Source organism: Saccoglossus kowalevskii, chromosome 11 (assembly GCF_978046115.1).
Source record: "Saccoglossus kowalevskii chromosome 11, keSacKowa6.1, whole genome shotgun sequence".
NCBI classification, from domain to species: domain Eukaryota; kingdom Metazoa; phylum Hemichordata; class Enteropneusta; family Harrimaniidae; genus Saccoglossus; species Saccoglossus kowalevskii.
In genome coordinates, this window is record NC_140651.1 from 5,535,379 (window position 1) to 5,552,854 (window position 17,476).

At 40.0% G+C, this 17,476-nt stretch overlaps 1 protein-coding gene and 29 non-coding genes across 30 annotated transcripts in view; all 30 read right to left on the minus strand.

Moving 5' to 3' along the window:
- LOC102801971 (xaa-Pro aminopeptidase 1-like) overlaps positions 1-17,476 on the minus strand; it is a 183,737-nt gene that overhangs the window by 106,596 nt on the left and 59,665 nt on the right. The gene's annotated exons all lie outside the window — the stretch shown is intronic.
- TRNAY-GUA (transfer RNA tyrosine (anticodon GUA)) lies at positions 74-161 on the minus strand. Its single transcript is given in 2 exon segments — positions 74-109; positions 125-161. It is a non-coding gene; the product is annotated as a tRNA-Tyr (tRNA).
- TRNAY-GUA (transfer RNA tyrosine (anticodon GUA)) lies at positions 1,159-1,246 on the minus strand. The gene is given in 2 exon segments: positions 1,159-1,194; positions 1,210-1,246. It is a non-coding gene; the product is annotated as a tRNA-Tyr (tRNA).
- On the minus strand, positions 1,522-1,609 carry TRNAY-GUA (transfer RNA tyrosine (anticodon GUA)). Its single transcript is given in 2 exon segments — positions 1,522-1,557; positions 1,573-1,609. It is a non-coding gene; the product is annotated as a tRNA-Tyr (tRNA).
- On the minus strand, positions 1,885-1,972 carry TRNAY-GUA (transfer RNA tyrosine (anticodon GUA)). The gene is given in 2 exon segments: positions 1,885-1,920; positions 1,936-1,972. It is a non-coding gene; the product is annotated as a tRNA-Tyr (tRNA).
- TRNAY-GUA (transfer RNA tyrosine (anticodon GUA)) lies at positions 2,247-2,334 on the minus strand. Its single transcript is given in 2 exon segments — positions 2,247-2,282; positions 2,298-2,334. It is a non-coding gene; the product is annotated as a tRNA-Tyr (tRNA).
- On the minus strand, positions 2,974-3,061 carry TRNAY-GUA (transfer RNA tyrosine (anticodon GUA)). Its single transcript is given in 2 exon segments — positions 2,974-3,009; positions 3,025-3,061. It is a non-coding gene; the product is annotated as a tRNA-Tyr (tRNA).
- Positions 3,337-3,424, minus strand: TRNAY-GUA (transfer RNA tyrosine (anticodon GUA)). Its single transcript is given in 2 exon segments — positions 3,337-3,372; positions 3,388-3,424. It is a non-coding gene; the product is annotated as a tRNA-Tyr (tRNA).
- TRNAY-GUA (transfer RNA tyrosine (anticodon GUA)) lies at positions 3,700-3,787 on the minus strand. The gene is given in 2 exon segments: positions 3,700-3,735; positions 3,751-3,787. It is a non-coding gene; the product is annotated as a tRNA-Tyr (tRNA).
- Positions 4,785-4,872, minus strand: TRNAY-GUA (transfer RNA tyrosine (anticodon GUA)). The gene is given in 2 exon segments: positions 4,785-4,820; positions 4,836-4,872. It is a non-coding gene; the product is annotated as a tRNA-Tyr (tRNA).
- TRNAY-GUA (transfer RNA tyrosine (anticodon GUA)) lies at positions 5,148-5,235 on the minus strand. Its single transcript is given in 2 exon segments — positions 5,148-5,183; positions 5,199-5,235. It is a non-coding gene; the product is annotated as a tRNA-Tyr (tRNA).
- Positions 5,874-5,961, minus strand: TRNAY-GUA (transfer RNA tyrosine (anticodon GUA)). Its single transcript is given in 2 exon segments — positions 5,874-5,909; positions 5,925-5,961. It is a non-coding gene; the product is annotated as a tRNA-Tyr (tRNA).
- TRNAY-GUA (transfer RNA tyrosine (anticodon GUA)) lies at positions 6,600-6,687 on the minus strand. Its single transcript is given in 2 exon segments — positions 6,600-6,635; positions 6,651-6,687. It is a non-coding gene; the product is annotated as a tRNA-Tyr (tRNA).
- TRNAY-GUA (transfer RNA tyrosine (anticodon GUA)) lies at positions 7,327-7,414 on the minus strand. Its single transcript is given in 2 exon segments — positions 7,327-7,362; positions 7,378-7,414. It is a non-coding gene; the product is annotated as a tRNA-Tyr (tRNA).
- TRNAC-GCA (transfer RNA cysteine (anticodon GCA)) lies at positions 8,054-8,141 on the minus strand. Its single transcript is given in 2 exon segments — positions 8,054-8,089; positions 8,105-8,141. It is a non-coding gene; the product is annotated as a tRNA-Cys (tRNA).
- TRNAY-GUA (transfer RNA tyrosine (anticodon GUA)) lies at positions 9,144-9,231 on the minus strand. Its single transcript is given in 2 exon segments — positions 9,144-9,179; positions 9,195-9,231. It is a non-coding gene; the product is annotated as a tRNA-Tyr (tRNA).
- Positions 9,870-9,958, minus strand: TRNAY-GUA (transfer RNA tyrosine (anticodon GUA)). The gene is given in 2 exon segments: positions 9,870-9,906; positions 9,922-9,958. It is a non-coding gene; the product is annotated as a tRNA-Tyr (tRNA).
- On the minus strand, positions 10,234-10,321 carry TRNAY-GUA (transfer RNA tyrosine (anticodon GUA)). The gene is given in 2 exon segments: positions 10,234-10,269; positions 10,285-10,321. It is a non-coding gene; the product is annotated as a tRNA-Tyr (tRNA).
- TRNAY-GUA (transfer RNA tyrosine (anticodon GUA)) lies at positions 10,597-10,684 on the minus strand. Its single transcript is given in 2 exon segments — positions 10,597-10,632; positions 10,648-10,684. It is a non-coding gene; the product is annotated as a tRNA-Tyr (tRNA).
- TRNAY-GUA (transfer RNA tyrosine (anticodon GUA)) lies at positions 11,324-11,411 on the minus strand. The gene is given in 2 exon segments: positions 11,324-11,359; positions 11,375-11,411. It is a non-coding gene; the product is annotated as a tRNA-Tyr (tRNA).
- TRNAY-GUA (transfer RNA tyrosine (anticodon GUA)) lies at positions 12,050-12,137 on the minus strand. Its single transcript is given in 2 exon segments — positions 12,050-12,085; positions 12,101-12,137. It is a non-coding gene; the product is annotated as a tRNA-Tyr (tRNA).
- TRNAY-GUA (transfer RNA tyrosine (anticodon GUA)) lies at positions 12,413-12,500 on the minus strand. Its single transcript is given in 2 exon segments — positions 12,413-12,448; positions 12,464-12,500. It is a non-coding gene; the product is annotated as a tRNA-Tyr (tRNA).
- On the minus strand, positions 12,775-12,862 carry TRNAY-GUA (transfer RNA tyrosine (anticodon GUA)). Its single transcript is given in 2 exon segments — positions 12,775-12,810; positions 12,826-12,862. It is a non-coding gene; the product is annotated as a tRNA-Tyr (tRNA).
- TRNAY-GUA (transfer RNA tyrosine (anticodon GUA)) lies at positions 13,137-13,224 on the minus strand. The gene is given in 2 exon segments: positions 13,137-13,172; positions 13,188-13,224. It is a non-coding gene; the product is annotated as a tRNA-Tyr (tRNA).
- Positions 13,500-13,587, minus strand: TRNAY-GUA (transfer RNA tyrosine (anticodon GUA)). Its single transcript is given in 2 exon segments — positions 13,500-13,535; positions 13,551-13,587. It is a non-coding gene; the product is annotated as a tRNA-Tyr (tRNA).
- TRNAY-GUA (transfer RNA tyrosine (anticodon GUA)) lies at positions 13,863-13,950 on the minus strand. The gene is given in 2 exon segments: positions 13,863-13,898; positions 13,914-13,950. It is a non-coding gene; the product is annotated as a tRNA-Tyr (tRNA).
- Positions 14,949-15,036, minus strand: TRNAH-GUG (transfer RNA histidin (anticodon GUG)). The gene is given in 2 exon segments: positions 14,949-14,984; positions 15,000-15,036. It is a non-coding gene; the product is annotated as a tRNA-His (tRNA).
- TRNAY-GUA (transfer RNA tyrosine (anticodon GUA)) lies at positions 15,312-15,399 on the minus strand. Its single transcript is given in 2 exon segments — positions 15,312-15,347; positions 15,363-15,399. It is a non-coding gene; the product is annotated as a tRNA-Tyr (tRNA).
- Positions 15,675-15,762, minus strand: TRNAY-GUA (transfer RNA tyrosine (anticodon GUA)). The gene is given in 2 exon segments: positions 15,675-15,710; positions 15,726-15,762. It is a non-coding gene; the product is annotated as a tRNA-Tyr (tRNA).
- On the minus strand, positions 16,402-16,489 carry TRNAY-GUA (transfer RNA tyrosine (anticodon GUA)). The gene is given in 2 exon segments: positions 16,402-16,437; positions 16,453-16,489. It is a non-coding gene; the product is annotated as a tRNA-Tyr (tRNA).

A 17,476-nucleotide genomic window follows, 5' to 3' on the forward strand; every position in this document is an offset into this window, starting at 1 on the left:
CGAATTTGAAAACAATCATTAATGACGTAAACGACCATGAAGTACTAGTACAATTTACGCAAAACTGGACACGTCCTTCGAGCCGGATTCGAACCAGCGACCTAAGGATAACAGCAAATGACCACTACAGTCCTCCGCTCTACCAACTGAGCTATCGAAGGGATGACATGTAGTCATTATGTCAAACATGATGAGTCCAATTCTGCTCTTTGACATTGAATGTCTCATTATGATGTCACCGTTTTGACGTTTGTGCAATCATATATTGAGTAACGCAATCAGAACATGGCCATTTTATATTGAAAACACTTTCATGAATTACGTAATCGACGATGCAGTACGCAATCAAAACTTGCGCAACTCGAATTTGAAAACAATCATTAATGACGTAATCGACCATGAAGTACTAGTACAATTTACGCAAAACAGGACACTCCTTCGAGCCGGATTCGCAGCGACCTAAGGATAACAGCAAATAACCACTACAGTCCTCCGCTCTACCAACTGAGCTATCGAAGGGATGACATGTAGTCATTATATCAAACACGATGTCCCCAATTCTGCCCTTTGACATTGAATGTCTCATTATGATGTCACCGTTTTGACGTTTGTGCAATCATATATTGAGTAACGCAATCAGAACATGCGCCATTTTAAATTGAAAACACTTTCATGAATTACATAATCGACGATGCAGTACGCAATCAAAACTTGCGCCACTTGAATTTGAAAACAATTCATTAATGACGTAACCGACCTGCATGTATTAGTACAATTTACGCAAAACAGGACACGTTCTTCGAGCCGGATTCGAACCAGCGACCTAAGGATAACAGCAAATGACCACTACAGACCTCCGTTCTACCAACTGAGCTATCGAATGGATGACATGTAGTCATTATGTCAAACATGATGAGTCCAATTCTGCCCTTTGACATTGAATGTCTCATTATGATGTCACCGTTTTGACGTTTGTGCAATCATATATTGAGTAACGCAATCAGAACATGCGCCATTTTAAATTGAAAACACTTTCATGAATTACATAATCGACGACGCAGTATGCAATCAAAACTTGCGCCACTCGAATTTGAAAACAATCATTAATGACGTAATCGACTATGAAGTACTAGTACAATTTACGCAAAACAGGACTCGTCCTTCGAGCCGGATTCGAACCAGCGACCTAAGGATAACAGCAAATGACCACTACAGTCCTCCGCTCTACCAACTGTGCTATCGAAGGGATGACATGTAGTCATTATGTCAAACATGATGAGTCCAATTCTGCCCTTTGACATTGAATGTCTCATTATGATGTCACCGTTTTGACGTTTGTGCAATCATATATTGAGTAACGCAATCAGAACATGCGCCATTGTCAATTGAAAACACTTTCATGAATTACGTAATCGACGATGCAGTACGCAATCAAAACTTGCGCCACTCGAATTTGAAAACAATCATTAATGACGTAATCGACTATGAAGTACTAGTACAATTTACGCAAAACAGGACACGTCCTTCGAGCCGGATTCGAACCAGCGACCTAAGGATAACAGCAAATGACCACTACAGTCCTCCGCTCTACCAACTGAGCTATCGAAGGGATGACATGTAGTCATTATGTCAAACATGATGAGTCCAATTCTGCCCTTTGACATTTAATGTCACATTATGATGTCACCGTTTTGACGTTTGTGCAATCATATATTGAGTAACGCAATCAGAACATGCGCCATTTTCAATTGAAAACACTTTCATGAATTACATAATCGACGACGCAGTATGCAATCAAAACTTGCGCCACTCGAATTTGAAAACAATCATTAATGACGTAATCGACTATGAAGTACTAGTACAATTTACGCAAAACAGGACTCGTCCTTCGAGCCGGATTCGAACCAGCGACCTAAGGATAACAGCAAATGACCACTACAGTCCTCCGCTCTACCAACTGTGCTATCGAAGGGATGACATGTAGTCATTATATCAAACATGATGACCCCAATTATACCCTTTGACATTGAATGTCTCATTTTGATGTCACCGTTTTGACGTTTGTGCAATCATATATTGAGTAACGCAATCAGAACATGGCCATTTTAAATTGGAAACACTTTCATGAATTACGTAATCGACGATGCAGTACGCATTCAAAACTTGCGCCACTCGAATTTGAAAACAATCATTAATGACGTAATCGACCATGAACTACTAGTACAATTTACGCAAAACAGAACACGTCCTTCGAGCCGGATTTGAACCAGCGACCTAAGGATAACAGCAAATGACCACTACAGTCCTCCGCTCTACCAACAGAGCTATCGAAGGGATGACATGTAGTCATTATATCAAACACGATGACCCCAATTATACCCTTTGACATTGAATTTCCCATTATGATGTCACCGTTTTGACGTTTGTGCAATCATATATTGAGTAACGCAATCAGAACATGCGCCATTTTAAATTGAAAACACTTTCATGAATTACATAATCGACGATGCAGTACGCAATCAAAACTTGCGCCACTTGAATTTGAAAACAATTCATTAATGACGTAACCGACCTGCATGTATTAGTACAATTTACGCAAAACAGGACACGTTCTTCGAGCCGGATTCGAACCAGCGACCTAAGGATAACAGCAAATGACCACTACAGACCTCCGTTCTACCAACTGAGCTATCGAATGGATGACATGTAGTCATTATGTCAAACATGATAAGTCCAATTCTGCCCTTTGACATTGAATGTCTCATTATGATGTCACCGTTTTGACGTTTGTGCAATCATATATTGAGTAACGCAATCAGAACATGCGCCATTTTCAATTGAAAACACTTTCATGAATTACGTAATCGACGATGCAGTACGCAATCAAAACTTGCGCCACTCGAATTTGAAAACAATCATTAATGACGTAATCGACTATGAAGTACTAGTACAATTTACGCAAAACAGGACACGTCCTTCATGCCGGATTCGAACCAGCGACCTAAGGATAACAGCAAATGACCACTACAGTCCTCCGCTCTACCAACTGAGCTATCGAAGGGATGACATGTAGTCATTATGTCAAACATGATGAGTCCAATTCTGCCCTTTGACATTTAATGTCACATTATGATGTCACCGTTTTGACGTTTGTGCAATCATATATTGAGTAACGCAATCAGAACATGCGCCATTTTCAATTGAAAACACTTTCATGAATTACGTAATCGACGATGCAGTACGCAATCAAAACTTGCGCCACTCGAATTTGAAAACAATCATTAATGACGTAATCGACCATGAACTACTAGTACAATTTACGCAAAACAGGACACGTCCTTCGAGCCGGATTTGAACCAGCGACCTAAGGATAACAGCAAATGACCACTACAGTCCTCCGCTCTACCAACTGAGCTATCGAAGGGATGACATGTAGTCATTATATCAAACACGATGACCCCAATTATACCCTTTGACATTGAATGTCTCATTATGATGTCACCGTTTTGACGTTTGTGCAATCATATATTGAGTAACGCAATCAGAACATGCGCCATTGTCAATTGAAAACACTTTCATGAATTACGTAATCGACGATGCAGTAAGCAATCAAAACTTGCGCAACTCGAATTTGAAAACAATCATTAATGACGTAAACGACCATGAAGTACTAGTACAATTTACGCAAAACTGGACACGTCCTTCGAGCCGGATTCGAACCAGCGACCTAAGGATAACAGCAAATGACCACTACAGTCCTCCGCTCTACCAACTGAGCTATCGAAGGGATGACATGTAGTCATTATGTCAAACATGATGAGTCCAATTCTGCTCTTTGACATTGAATGTCTCATTATGATGTCACCGTTTTGACGTTTGTGCAATCATATATTGAGTAACGCAATCAGAACATGGCCATTTTATATTGAAAACACTTTCATGAATTACGTAATCGACGATGCAGTAAGCAATCAAAACTTGCGCAACTCGAATTTGAAAACAATCATTAATGACGTAATCGACCATGAAGTACTAGTACAATTTACGCAAAACAGGACACTCCTTCGAGCCGGATTCGCAGCGACCTAAGGATAACAGCAAATAACCACTACAGTCCTCCGCTCTACCAACTGAGCTATCGAAGGGATGACATGTAGTCATTATATCAAACACGATGTCCCCAATTCTGCCCTTTGACATTGAATGTCTCATTATGATGTCACCGTTTTGACGTTTGTGCAATCATATATTGAGTAACGCAATCAGAACATGCGCCATTTTAAATTGAAAACACTTTCATGAATTACATAATCGACGATGCAGTACGCAATCAAAACTTGCGCCACTTGAATTTGAAAACAATTCATTAATGACGTAACCGACCTGCATGTATTAGTACAATTTACGCAAAACAGGACACGTTCTTCGAGCCGGATTCGAACCAGCGACCTAAGGATAACAGCAAATGACCACTACAGACCTCCGTTCTACCAACTGAGCTATCGAATGGATGACATGTAGTCATTATGTCAAACATGATGAGTCCAATTCTGCCCTTTGACATTGAATGTCTCATTATGATGTCACCGTTTTGACGTTTGTGCAATCATATATTGAGTAACGCAATCAGAACATGCGCCATTTTAAATTGAAAACACTTTCATGAATTACATAATCGACGACGCAGTATGCAATCAAAACTTGCGCCACTCGAATTTGAAAACAATCATTAATGACGTAATCGACTATGAAGTACTAGTACAATTTACGCAAAACAGGACTCGTCCTTCGAGCCGGATTCGAACCAGCGACCTAAGGATAACAGCAAATGACCACTACAGTCCTCCGCTCTACCAACTGTGCTATCGAAGGGATGACATGTAGTCATTATGTCAAACATGATGAGTCCAATTCTGCCCTTTGACATTGAATGTCTCATTATGATGTCACCGTTTTGACGTTTGTGCAATCATATATTGAGTAACGCAATCAGAACATGCGCCATTGTCAATTGAAAACACTTTCATGAATTACGTAATCGACGATGCAGTACGCAATCAAAACTTGCGCCACTCGAATTTGAAAACAATCATTAATGACGTAATCGACTATGAAGTACTAGTACAATTTACGCAAAACAGGACACGTCCTTCGAGCCGGATTCGAACCAGCGACCTAAGGATAACAGCAAATAACCACTACAGTCCTCCACTCTACCAACTGAGCTATCGAAGGGATGACATGTAGTTATTATATCAAACACGATGACCCCAATTATACCCTTTGACATTGAATGTCTCATTTTGATGTCACCGTTTTGACGTTTGTGCAATCATATATTGAGTAACGCAATCAGAACATGCGCCATTTTAAATTGAAAACACTTTCATGAATTACGTAATCGACGATGCAGTACGCATTCAAAACTTGCGCAACTCGAATTTGAAAACAATCATTAATGACGTAATCGACCATGAAGTACTAGTACAATTTACGCAAAACAGGACACTTCCTTCGAGCCGGATTAGAACCAGCGACCTAAGGATAACAGCAAATGACCACTACAGTCCTCCGCTCTGCCAACTGAGCTATCGAAGGGATGACATGTAGTCATTATGTCAAACATGATGAGTCCAATTCTGCCATTTGACATTTAATGTCTCATTATGATGTCACCGTTTTGACGTTTGTGCAATCATATATTGAGTAACGCAATCAGAACATGCGCCATTTTCAATTGAAAACACTTTCATGAATTACGTAATCGACGATGCAGTACGCAATCAAAACTTGCGCCACTCGAATTTGAAAACAATCATTAATGACGTAATCGACCATGAACTACTAGTACAATTTACGCAAAACAGGACACGTCCTTCGAGCCGGATTTGAACCAGCGACCTAAGGATAACAGCAAATGACCACTACAGTCCTCCGCTCTACCAACTGAGCTATCGAAGGGATGACATGTAGTCATTATATCAAACACGATGACCCCAATTATACCCTTTGACATTGAATTTCCCATTATGATGTCACCGTTTTGACGTTTGTGCAATCATATATTGAGTAACGCAATGAGAAAATGCGCCATTGTCAATTGAAAACACTTTCATGAATAACGTAATCGACGATGCAGTACGCATTCAAAACTTGCGCAACTCGAATTTGAAAACAATCATTAATGACGTAATCGACCATGAAGTACTAGTACAATTTACGCAAAACAGGACACTTCCTTCGAGCCGGATTAGAACCAGCGACCTAAGGATAACAGCAAATGACCACTACAGTCCTCCGCTCTGCCAACTGAGCTATCGAAGGGATGACATGTAGTCATTATGTCAAACATGATGAGTCCAATTCTGCCATTTGACATTTAATGTCTCATTATGATGTCACCGTTTTGACGTTTGTGCAATCATATATTGAGTAACGCAATCAGAACATGCGCCATTTTCAATTGAAAACACTTTCATGAATTACGTAATCGACGATGCAGTACGCAATCAAAACTTGCGCCACTCGAATTTGAAAACAATCATTAATGACGTAATCGACCATGAACTACTAGTACAATTTACGCAAAACAGGACACGTCCTTCGAGCCGGATTTGAACCAGCGACCTAAGGATAACAGCAAATGACCACTACAGTCCTCCGCTCTACCAACTGAGCTATCGAAGGGATGACATGTAGTCATTATATCAAACACGATGACCCCAATTATACCCTTTGACATTGAATTTCCCATTATGATGTCACCGTTTTGACGTTTGTGCAATCATATATTGAGTAACGCAATGAGAAAATGCGCCATTGTCAATTGAAAACACTTTCATGAATAACGTAATCGACGATGCAGTACGCAATCAAAACTTGCGCCACTCGAATTTGAAAACAATTCATTAATGACGTAACCGACCATGCAGTATTAGTACAATTTACGCTAAACAGGACACGTTCTTCGAGCCGGATTCGAACCAGCGACCTAAGGATAACAGCAAATGACCACTACAGACCTCCGCTCTACCAACTGAGCTATCGAATGGATGACATATAGTTATTATGTCAAACATGATGAGTCCAATTCTGCCCTTTGACATTGAATGTCTCATTATGATGTCACCGTTTTGACGTTTGTGCAATCATATATTGAGTAACGCAATCAGAACATGCGCCATTTTAAATTGAAAACACTTTCATGAATTACATAATCGACGAAGCAGTATGCAATCAAAACTTGCGCCACTCGAATTTGAAAACAATCATTAATGACGTAATCGACTATGAAGTACTAGTACAATTTACGCAAAACAGGACACGTCCTTCGAGCCGGATTCGAACCAGCGACCTAAGGATAACAGCAAATGACCACTACAGTCCTCCGCTCTACCAACTGAGCTATCGAAGGGATGACATGTAGTCATTATGTCAAACATGATGAGTCCAATTCTGCCCTTTGACATTGAATGTCTCATTATGACGTCACCGTTTTGACGTTTGTGCAATCATATATTGAGTAACGCAATCAGAACATGCGCCATTGTCAATTGAAAACACTTTCATGAATTACGTAATCGACGATGCAGTACGCAATCAAAACATGCGTCACTTGAATTTGAAAACAATTCATTAATGTCGTAACCGACCACGCAGTATTAGTACAATTTACGCAAAACAGGACACGTTCTTCGAGCCGGATTCGAACCAGCGACCTAATGATAACAGCAAATGACCACTACAGTCCTCCGCTCTACCAACTGAGCTATCGAAGGGATGACATGTAGTCATTATGTCAAACATGATGAGTCCAATTCTGCCCTTTGACATTGAATGTCTCATTATGATGTCACCGTTTTGACGTTTGTGCAATCATATATTGAGTAACGCAATCAGAACATGCGCCATTTTAAATTGAAAACACTTTCATGAATTACGTAATCGACGATGCAGTACGCATTCAAAACTTGCGCAACTCGAATTTGAAAACAATCATTAATGACGTAATCGACCATGAAGTACTAGTACAATTTACGCAAAACAGGACACATCCTTCGAGCCGGATTAGAACCAGCGACCTAAGGATAACAGCAAATGACCACTGCAGTCCTCCGCTCTACCAACTGAGCTATCGAAGGGATGACATGTAGTCATTATGTCAAACATGATGAGTCCAATTCTGCCTTTTGACATTTAATGTCTCATTATGATGTCACCGTTTTGACGTTTGTGCAATCATATATTGAGTAACGCAATCAGAACATGCGCCATTTTCAATTGAAAACACTTTCATGAATTACGTAATCGACGATGCAGTACGCAATCAAAACTTGCGCCACTCGAATTTGAAAACAATCATTAATGACGTAATCGACCATGAACTACTAGTACAATTTACGCAAAACAGGACACGTCCTTCGAGCCGGATTTGAACAAGCGACCTAAGGATAACAGCAAATGACCACTACAGTCCTCCGCTCTACCAACTGAGCTATCGAAGGGATGACATGTAGTCATTATATCAAACACGATGACCCCAATTATACCCTTTGACATTGAATTTCCCATTATGATGTCACCGTTTTGACGTTTGTGCAATCATATATTGAGTAACGCAATGAGAAAATGCGCCATTGTCAATTGAAAACACTTTCATGAATAACGTAATCGACGATGCAGTACGCAATCAAAACTTGCGCCACTTGAATTTGAAAACAATTCATTAATGACGTAACCGACCTTGCAGTATTAGTACAATTTACGCTAAACAGGACACGTTCTTCGAGCCGGATTCGAACCAGCGACCTAAGGATAACAGCAAATGACCACTACAGACCTCCGCTCTACCAACTGAGCTATCGAATGGATGACATATAGTTTTTATGTCAAACATGATGAGTCCAATTCTGCCCTTTGACATTGAATGTCTCATTATGATGTCACCGTTTTGACGTTTGTGCAATCATATATTGAGTAACGCAATCAGAACATGCGCCATTTTAAATTGAAAACACTTTCATGAATTACATAATCGACGAAGCAGTATGCAATCAAAACTTGCGCCACTCGAATTTGAAAACAATCATTAATGACGTAATCGACTATGAAGTACTAGTACAATTTACGCAAAACAGGACACGTCCTTCGAGCCGGATTCGAACCAGCGACCTAAGGATAACAGCAAATGACCACTACAGTCCTCCGCTCTACCAACTGAGCTATCGAAGGGATGACATGTAGTCATTATGTCAAACATGATGAGTCCAATTCTGCCCTTTGACATTGAATGTCTCATTATGATGTCACCGTTTTGACGTTTGTGCAATCATATATTGAGTAACGCAATCAGAACATGCGCCATTGTCAATTGAAAACACTTTCATGAATTACGTAATCGACGATGCAGTACGCAATCAAAACATGCGTCACTTGAATTTGAAAACAATTCATTAATGTCGTAACCGACCACGCAGTATTAGTACAATTTACGCAAAACAGGACACGTTCTTCGAGCCGGATTCGAACCAGCGACCTAATGATAACAGCAAATGACCACTACAGTCCTCCGCTCTACCAACTGAGCTATCGAAGGGATGACATGTAGTCATTATATCAAACATGATGACCCCAATTATACCCTTTGACATTGAATGTCTCATTTTGATGTCACCGTTTTGACGTTTGTGCAATCATATATTGAGTAACGCAATCAGAACATGGCCATTTTAAATTGAAAACACTTTCATGAATTACGTAATCGACGATGCAGTACGCAATCAAAACTTGCGCCACTCGAATTTGAAAACAATCATTAATGACGTAATCGACCATGAACTACTAGTACAATTTACGCAAAACAGGACACGTCCTTCGAGCCGGATTTCGAACCAGCGACCTAAGGATAACAGCAAATGACCACTACAGTCCTCCGCTCTACCAACTGAGCTATCGAAGGGATGACATGTAGTCATTATATCAAACACGATGACCCCAATTATACCCTTTGACATTGAATGTCTCATTATGATGTCACCGTTTTGACGTTTGTGCAATCATATATTGAGTAACGCAATCAAAACATGCGCCATTTTAAATTGAAAACACTTTCATGAATTACATAATCGACGATGCAGTATGCAATCAAAACTTGCGCCACTCGAATTTGAAAACAATCATTAATGACGTAATCGACTATGAAGTACTAGTACAATTTACGCAAAACAGGACACGTCCTTCGAGCCGGATTCGAACCAGCGACCTAAGGATAACAGCAAATGACCACTACAGTCCTCCGCTCTACCAACTGAGCTATCGAAGGGATGATATGTAGTCATTATGTCAAACATGATGAGTCCAATTCTGCCCTTTGACATTGAATGTCTCATTATGATGTCACCGTTTTGACGTTTGTGCAATCATATATTGAGTAACGCAATCAGAACATGCGCCATTTTCAATTGAAAACACTTTCATGAATTACGTAATCGACGATGCAGTACGCAATCAAAACTTGCGCCACTCGAATTTGAAAACAATCATTAATGACGTAATCGACCATGAACTACTAGTACAATTTACGCAAAACAGGACACGTCCTTCGAGCCGGATTTGAACCAGCGACCTAAGGATAACAGCAAATGACCACTACAGTCCTCCGCTCTACCAACTGAGCAATCGAAGGGATGACATGTAGTCATTATATCAAACACGAAGACCCCAATTATACCCTTTGACATTGAATTTCCCATTATGATGTCACCGTTTTGACGTTTGTGCAATCATATATTGAGTAACGCAATGAGAAAATGCGCCATTGTCAATTGAAAACACTTTCATGAATAACGTAATCGACGATGCAGTACGCAATCAAAACTTGCGCCACTTGAATTTGAAAACAATTCATTAATGACGTAACCGACCATGCAGTATTAGTACAATTTACGCTAAACAGGACACGTTCTTCGAGCCGGATTCGAACCAGCGACCTAAGGATAACAGCAAATGACCACTACAGACCTCCGCTCTACCAACTGAGCTATCGAATGGATGACATATAGTTATTATGTCAAACATGATGAGTCCAATTCTGCCCTTTGACATTGAACGTCTCATTATGATGTCACCGTTTTGACGTTTGTGCAATCATATATTGAGTAACGCAATCAGAACATGCGCCATTTTAAATTGAAAACACTTTCATGAATTACATAATCGACGAAGCAGTATGCAATCAAAACTTGCGCCACTCGAATTTGAAAACAATCATTAATGACGTAATCGACTATGAAGTACTAGTACAATTTACGCAAAACAGGACACGTCCTTCGAGCCGGATTCGAACCAGCGACCTAAGGATAACAGCAAATGACCACTACAGTCCTCCGCTCTACCAACTGAGCTATCGAAGGGATGACATGTAGTCATTATGTCAAACATGATGAGTCCAATTCTGCCCTTTGACATTGAATGTCTCATTATGATGTCACCGTTTTGACGTTTGTGCAATCATATATTGAGTAACGCAATCAGAACATGCGCCATTGTCAATTGAAAACACTTTCATGAATTACGTAATCGACGATGCAGTACGCAATCAAAACATGCGTCACTTGAATTTGAAAACAATTCATTAATGTCGTAACCGACCACGCAGTATTAGTACAATTTACGCAAAACAGGACACGTTCTTCGAGCCGGATTCGAACCAGCGACCTAATGATAACAGCAAATGACCACTACAGTCCTCCGCTCTACCAACTGAGCTATCGAAGGGATGACATGTAGTCATTATGTCAAACATGATGACCCCAATTATACCCTTTGACATTGAATGTCTCATTTTGATGTCACCGTTTTGACGTTTGTGCAATCATATATTGAGTAACGCAATCAGAACATGGCCATTTTAAATTGAAAACACTTTCATGAATTACGTAATCGACGATGCAGTACGCATTCAAAACTTGCGCAACTCGAATTTGAAAACAATCATTAATGACGTAATCGACCATGAAGTACTAGTACAATTTACGCAAAACAGGACACGTCCTTCGAGCCGGATTTGAACCAGCGACCTAAGGATAACAGCAAATGACCACTACAGTCCTCCGCTCTACCAACTGAGCTATCGAAGGGATGACATGTAGTCATTATATCAAACACGATGACCCCAATTATACCCTTTGACATTGAATGTCTCATTATGATGTCACCGTTTTGACGTTTGTGCAATCATATATTGAGTAACGCAATCAGAACATGCGCCATTTTCAATTGAAAACACTTTCATGAATTACATAATCGACGATGCAGTACGCAATCAAAACTTGCGCCACTCGAATTTGAAAACAATCATTAATGACGTAATCGACCATGAACTACTAGTACAATTTACGCAAAACAGGACACGTCCTTCGAGCCGGATTTGAACCAGCGACCTAAGGATAACAGCAAATGACCACTACAGTCCTCCGCTCTACCAACTGAGCTATCGAAGGGATGACATGTAGTCATTATGTCAAACATGATGACCCCAATTATACCCTTTGACATTGAATGTCTCATTTTGATGTCACCGTTTTGACGTTTGTGCAATCATATATTGAGTAACGCAATCAGAACATGGCCATTTTAAATTGAAAACACTTTCATGAATTACGTAATCGACGATGCAGTACGCAATCAAAACTTGCGCCACTCGAATTTGAAAACAATCATTAATGACGTAATCGACCATGAACTACTAGTACAATTTACGCAAAACAGGACACGTCCTTCGAGCCGGATTTGAACCAGCGACCTAAGGATAACAGCAAATGACCACTACAGTCCTCCGCTCTACCAACTGAGCTATCGAAGGGATGACATGTAGTCATTATGTCAAACATGATGACCCCAATTATACCCTTTGACATTGAATGTCTCATTTTGATGTCACCGTTTTGACGTTTGTGCAATCATATATTGAGTAACGCAATCAGAACATGGCCATTTTAAATTGAAAACACTTTCATGAATTACGTAATCGACGATGCAGTACGCATTCAAAACTTGCGCAACTCGAATTTGAAAACAATCATTAATGACGTAATCGACCATGAAGTACTAGTACAATTTACGCAAAACAGGACACGTCCTTCGAGCCGGATTCGAACCAGCGACCTAAGGATAACAGCAAATGACCACTACAGTCCTCCGCTCTACCAACTGAGCTATCGAAGGGATGACATGTAGTCATTATGTCAAACATGATGAGTCCAATTCTGCCCTTTGACATTGAATGTCTCATTATGATGTCACCGTTTTGACGTTTGTGCAATCATATATTGAGTAACGCAATCAGAACATGCGCCATTTTCAATTGAAAACACTTTCATGAATTACGTAATCGACGATGCAGTACGCAATCAAAACTTGCGCCACTCGAATTTGAAAACAATCATTAATGACGTAATCGACCATGAACTACTAGTACAATTTACGCAAAACAGGACACGTCCTTCGAGCCGGATTTGAACCAGCGACCTAAGGATAACAGCAAATGACCACTACAGTCCTCCGCTCTACCAACTGAGCTATCGAAGGGATGACATGTAGTCATTATATCAAACACGATGACCCCAATTATAACCTTTGACATTGAATGTCTCATTATGATGTCACCGTTTTGACGTTTGTGCAATCATATATTGAGTAACGCAATCAAAACATGCGCCATTTTAAATTGAAAACACTTTCATGAATTACATAATCGACGATGCAGTATGCAATCAAAACTTGCGCCACTCGAATTTGAAAACAATCATTAATGACGTAATCGACTATGAAGTACTAGTACAATTTACGCAAAACAGGACACGTCCTTCGAGCCGGATTCGAACCAGCGACCTAAGGATAACAGCAAATGACCACTACAGTCCTCCGCTCTACCAACTGAGCTATCGAAGGGATGACATGTAGTCATTATGTCAAACATGATGAGTCCAATTCTGCCCTTTGACATTGAATGTCTCATTATGATGTCACCGTTTTGACGTTTGTGCAATCATATATTGAGTAACGCAATCAGAACATGCGCCATTTTCAATTGAAAACACTTTAATGAATTACGTAATCGACGATGCAGTACGCAATCAAAACTTGCGCCACTCGAATTTGAAAACAATCATTAATGACGTAATCGACTATGAAGTACTAGTACAATTTACGCAAAACAGGACACGTCCTTCGAGCCGGATTCGCAGCGACCTAAGGATAACAGCAAATAACCACTACAGTCCTCCGCTCTACCAACTGAGCTATCGAAGGGATGACATGTAGTCATTATATCAAACACGATGACCCCAATTCTGCCCTTTGACATTGAATGTCTCATTATGATGTCACCGTTTTGACGTTTGTGCAATCATATATTGAGTAACGCAATCAGAACATGTGCCATTTTAAATTGAAAATACTTTCATGAATTACATAATCGACGATGAAGTACGCAATCAAAACTTGCGCCACTTGAATTTGAAAACAATTCATTAATGACGTAACCGACCTGCATGTATTAGTACAATTTACGCAAAACAGGACACGTTCTTCGAGCCGGATTCGAACCAGCGACCTAAGGATAACAGCAAATGACCACTACAGACCTCCGCTCTACCAACTAAGCTATCGAATGGATGACATATAGTTATTATGTCAAACATGATGAGTCCAATTCTGCCCTTTGACATTGAATGTCTCATTATGATGTCACCGTTTTGACGTTTGTGCAATCATATATTGAGTAACGCAATCAGAACATGCGCCATTTTCAATTGAAAACACTTTCATGAATTACGTAATCGACGATGCAGTACGCAATCAAAACTTGCGCACTCGAATTTGAAAACAATCATTAATGACGTAATCGACTATGAAGTACTAGTACAATTTACGCAAAACAGGACACGTCCTTCGAGCCGGATTCGAACCAGCGACCTAAGGATAACAGCAAATGACCACCACAGTCCTCCGCTCTACCAACTGAGCTATCTAAGGGATGACATGTAGTCATTATGTCAAACATGATGAGTCCAATTCTGCCCTTTGACATTTAATGTCACATTATGATGTCACCGTTTTGACGTTTGTGCAATCATATATTGAGTAACGCAATCAGAACATGCGCCATTTTCAATTGAAAACACTTTCATGAATTACGTAATCGACGATGCAGTACGCAATCAAAACTTGCGCCACTCGAATTTGAAAACAATCATTAATGACGTAATCGACCATGAACTACTAGTACAATTTACGCAAAACAGGACACGTCCTTCGAGCCGGATTTGAACCAGCGACCTAAGGATAACAGCAAATGACCACTACAGTCCTCCGCTCTACCAACTGAGCTATCGAAGGGATGACATGTAGTCATTATATCAAACACGATGACCCCAATTATACCCTTTGACATTGAATGTCTCATTATGATGTCACCGTTTTGACGTTTGTGCAATCATATATTGAGTAACGCAATCAGAACATGCGCCATTTTCAATTGAAAACACTTTCATGAATTACGTAATCGACGATGCAGTACGCAATCAAAACTTGCGCCACTCGAATTTGAAAACAATCATTAATGACGTAATCGACCATGAACTACTAGTACAATTTACGCAAAACAGGACACGTCCTTCGAGCCGGATTTGAACCAGCGACCTAAGGATAACAGCAAATGACCACTACAGTCCTCCGCTCTACCAACTGAGCTATCGAAGGGATGACATGTAGTCATTATATCAAACACGATGACCCCAATTATACCCTTTGACATTGAATTTCCCATTATGATGTCACCGTTTTGACGTTTGTGCAATCATATATTGAGTAACGCAATGAGAAAATGCGCCATTGTCAATTGAAAACACTTTCATGAATAACGTAATCGACGATGCAGTACGCAATCAAAACTTGCGCCACTTGAATTTGAAAACAATTCATTAATGACGTAACCGACCATGCAGTATTAGTACAATTTACGCTAAACAGGACACGTTCTTCGAGCCGGATTCGAACCAGCGACCTAAGGATAACAGCAAATGACCACTACAGACCTCCGCTCTACCAACTGAGCTATCGAATGGATGACATGTAGTTATTATGTCAAACATGATGAGTCCAATTCTGCCCTTTGACATTGAATGTCTCATTATGATGTCACCGTTTTGACGTTTGTGCAATCATATATTGAGTAACGCAATCAGAACATGCGCCATTTTAAATTGAAAACACTTTCATGAATTACATAATCGACGAAGCAGTATGCAATCAAAACTTGCGCCACTCGAATTTGAAAACAATCATTAATGACGTAATCGACTATGAAGTACTAGTACAATTTACGCAAAACAGGACACGTCCTTCGAGCCGGATTCGAACCAGCGACCTAAGGATAACAGCAAAGGGCAACTACAGTCCTCCGCTCTACCAACTGAGCTATCGAAGGGATGACATGTAGTCATTATGGCAAACATGATGAGTCCAATTCTGCCCTTTGACATTGAATGTCTCATTATGATGTCACCGTTTTGACGTTTGTGCAATCATATATTGAGTAACGCAATCAGAACATGCGCCATTGTCAATTGAAAACACTTTCATGAATTACGTAATCGACGATGCAGTACGCAATCAAAACATGCGTCACTTGAATTTGAAAACAATTCATTAATGTCGTAACCGACCACGCAGTATTAGTACAATTTACGCAAAACAGGACACGTTCTTCGAGCCGGATTCGAACCAGCGACCTAATGATAACAGCAAATGACCACTACAGTCCTCCGCTCTACCAACTGAGCTATCGAAGGGATGACATGTAGTCATTATATCAAACACGATGACCCCAATTATACCCTTTGACATTGAATGTCTCATTATGATGTCACCGTTTTGACGTTTGTGCAATCATATATTGAGTAACGCAATCAAAACATGCGCCATTTTAAATTGAAAACACTTTCATGAATTACATAATCGACGATGCAGTATGCAATCAAAACTTGCGCCACTCGAATTTGAAAACAATCATTAATGACGTAATCGACTATGAAGTACTAGTACAATTTACGCAAAACAGGACACGTCCTTCGAGCCGGATTCGAACCAGCGACCTAAGGATAACAGCAAATGACCACTACAGTACTCCGCTCTACCAACTGAGCTATCGAAGGGATGACATGTAGTCATTATGTCAAACATGATGAGTCCAATTCTGCCCTTTGACATTGAATGTCACATTATGATGTCACCGTTTTGACGTTTGTGCAATCATATATTGAGTAACGCAATCAGAACATGCGCCATTTTCAATTGAAAACACTTTCATGAATTACGTAATCGACGATGCAGTACGCAATCAAAACTTGCGCCACTCGAATTTGAAAACCATAATAATAATAATAATAATAACTTTATTTAATTAAGCGCAACA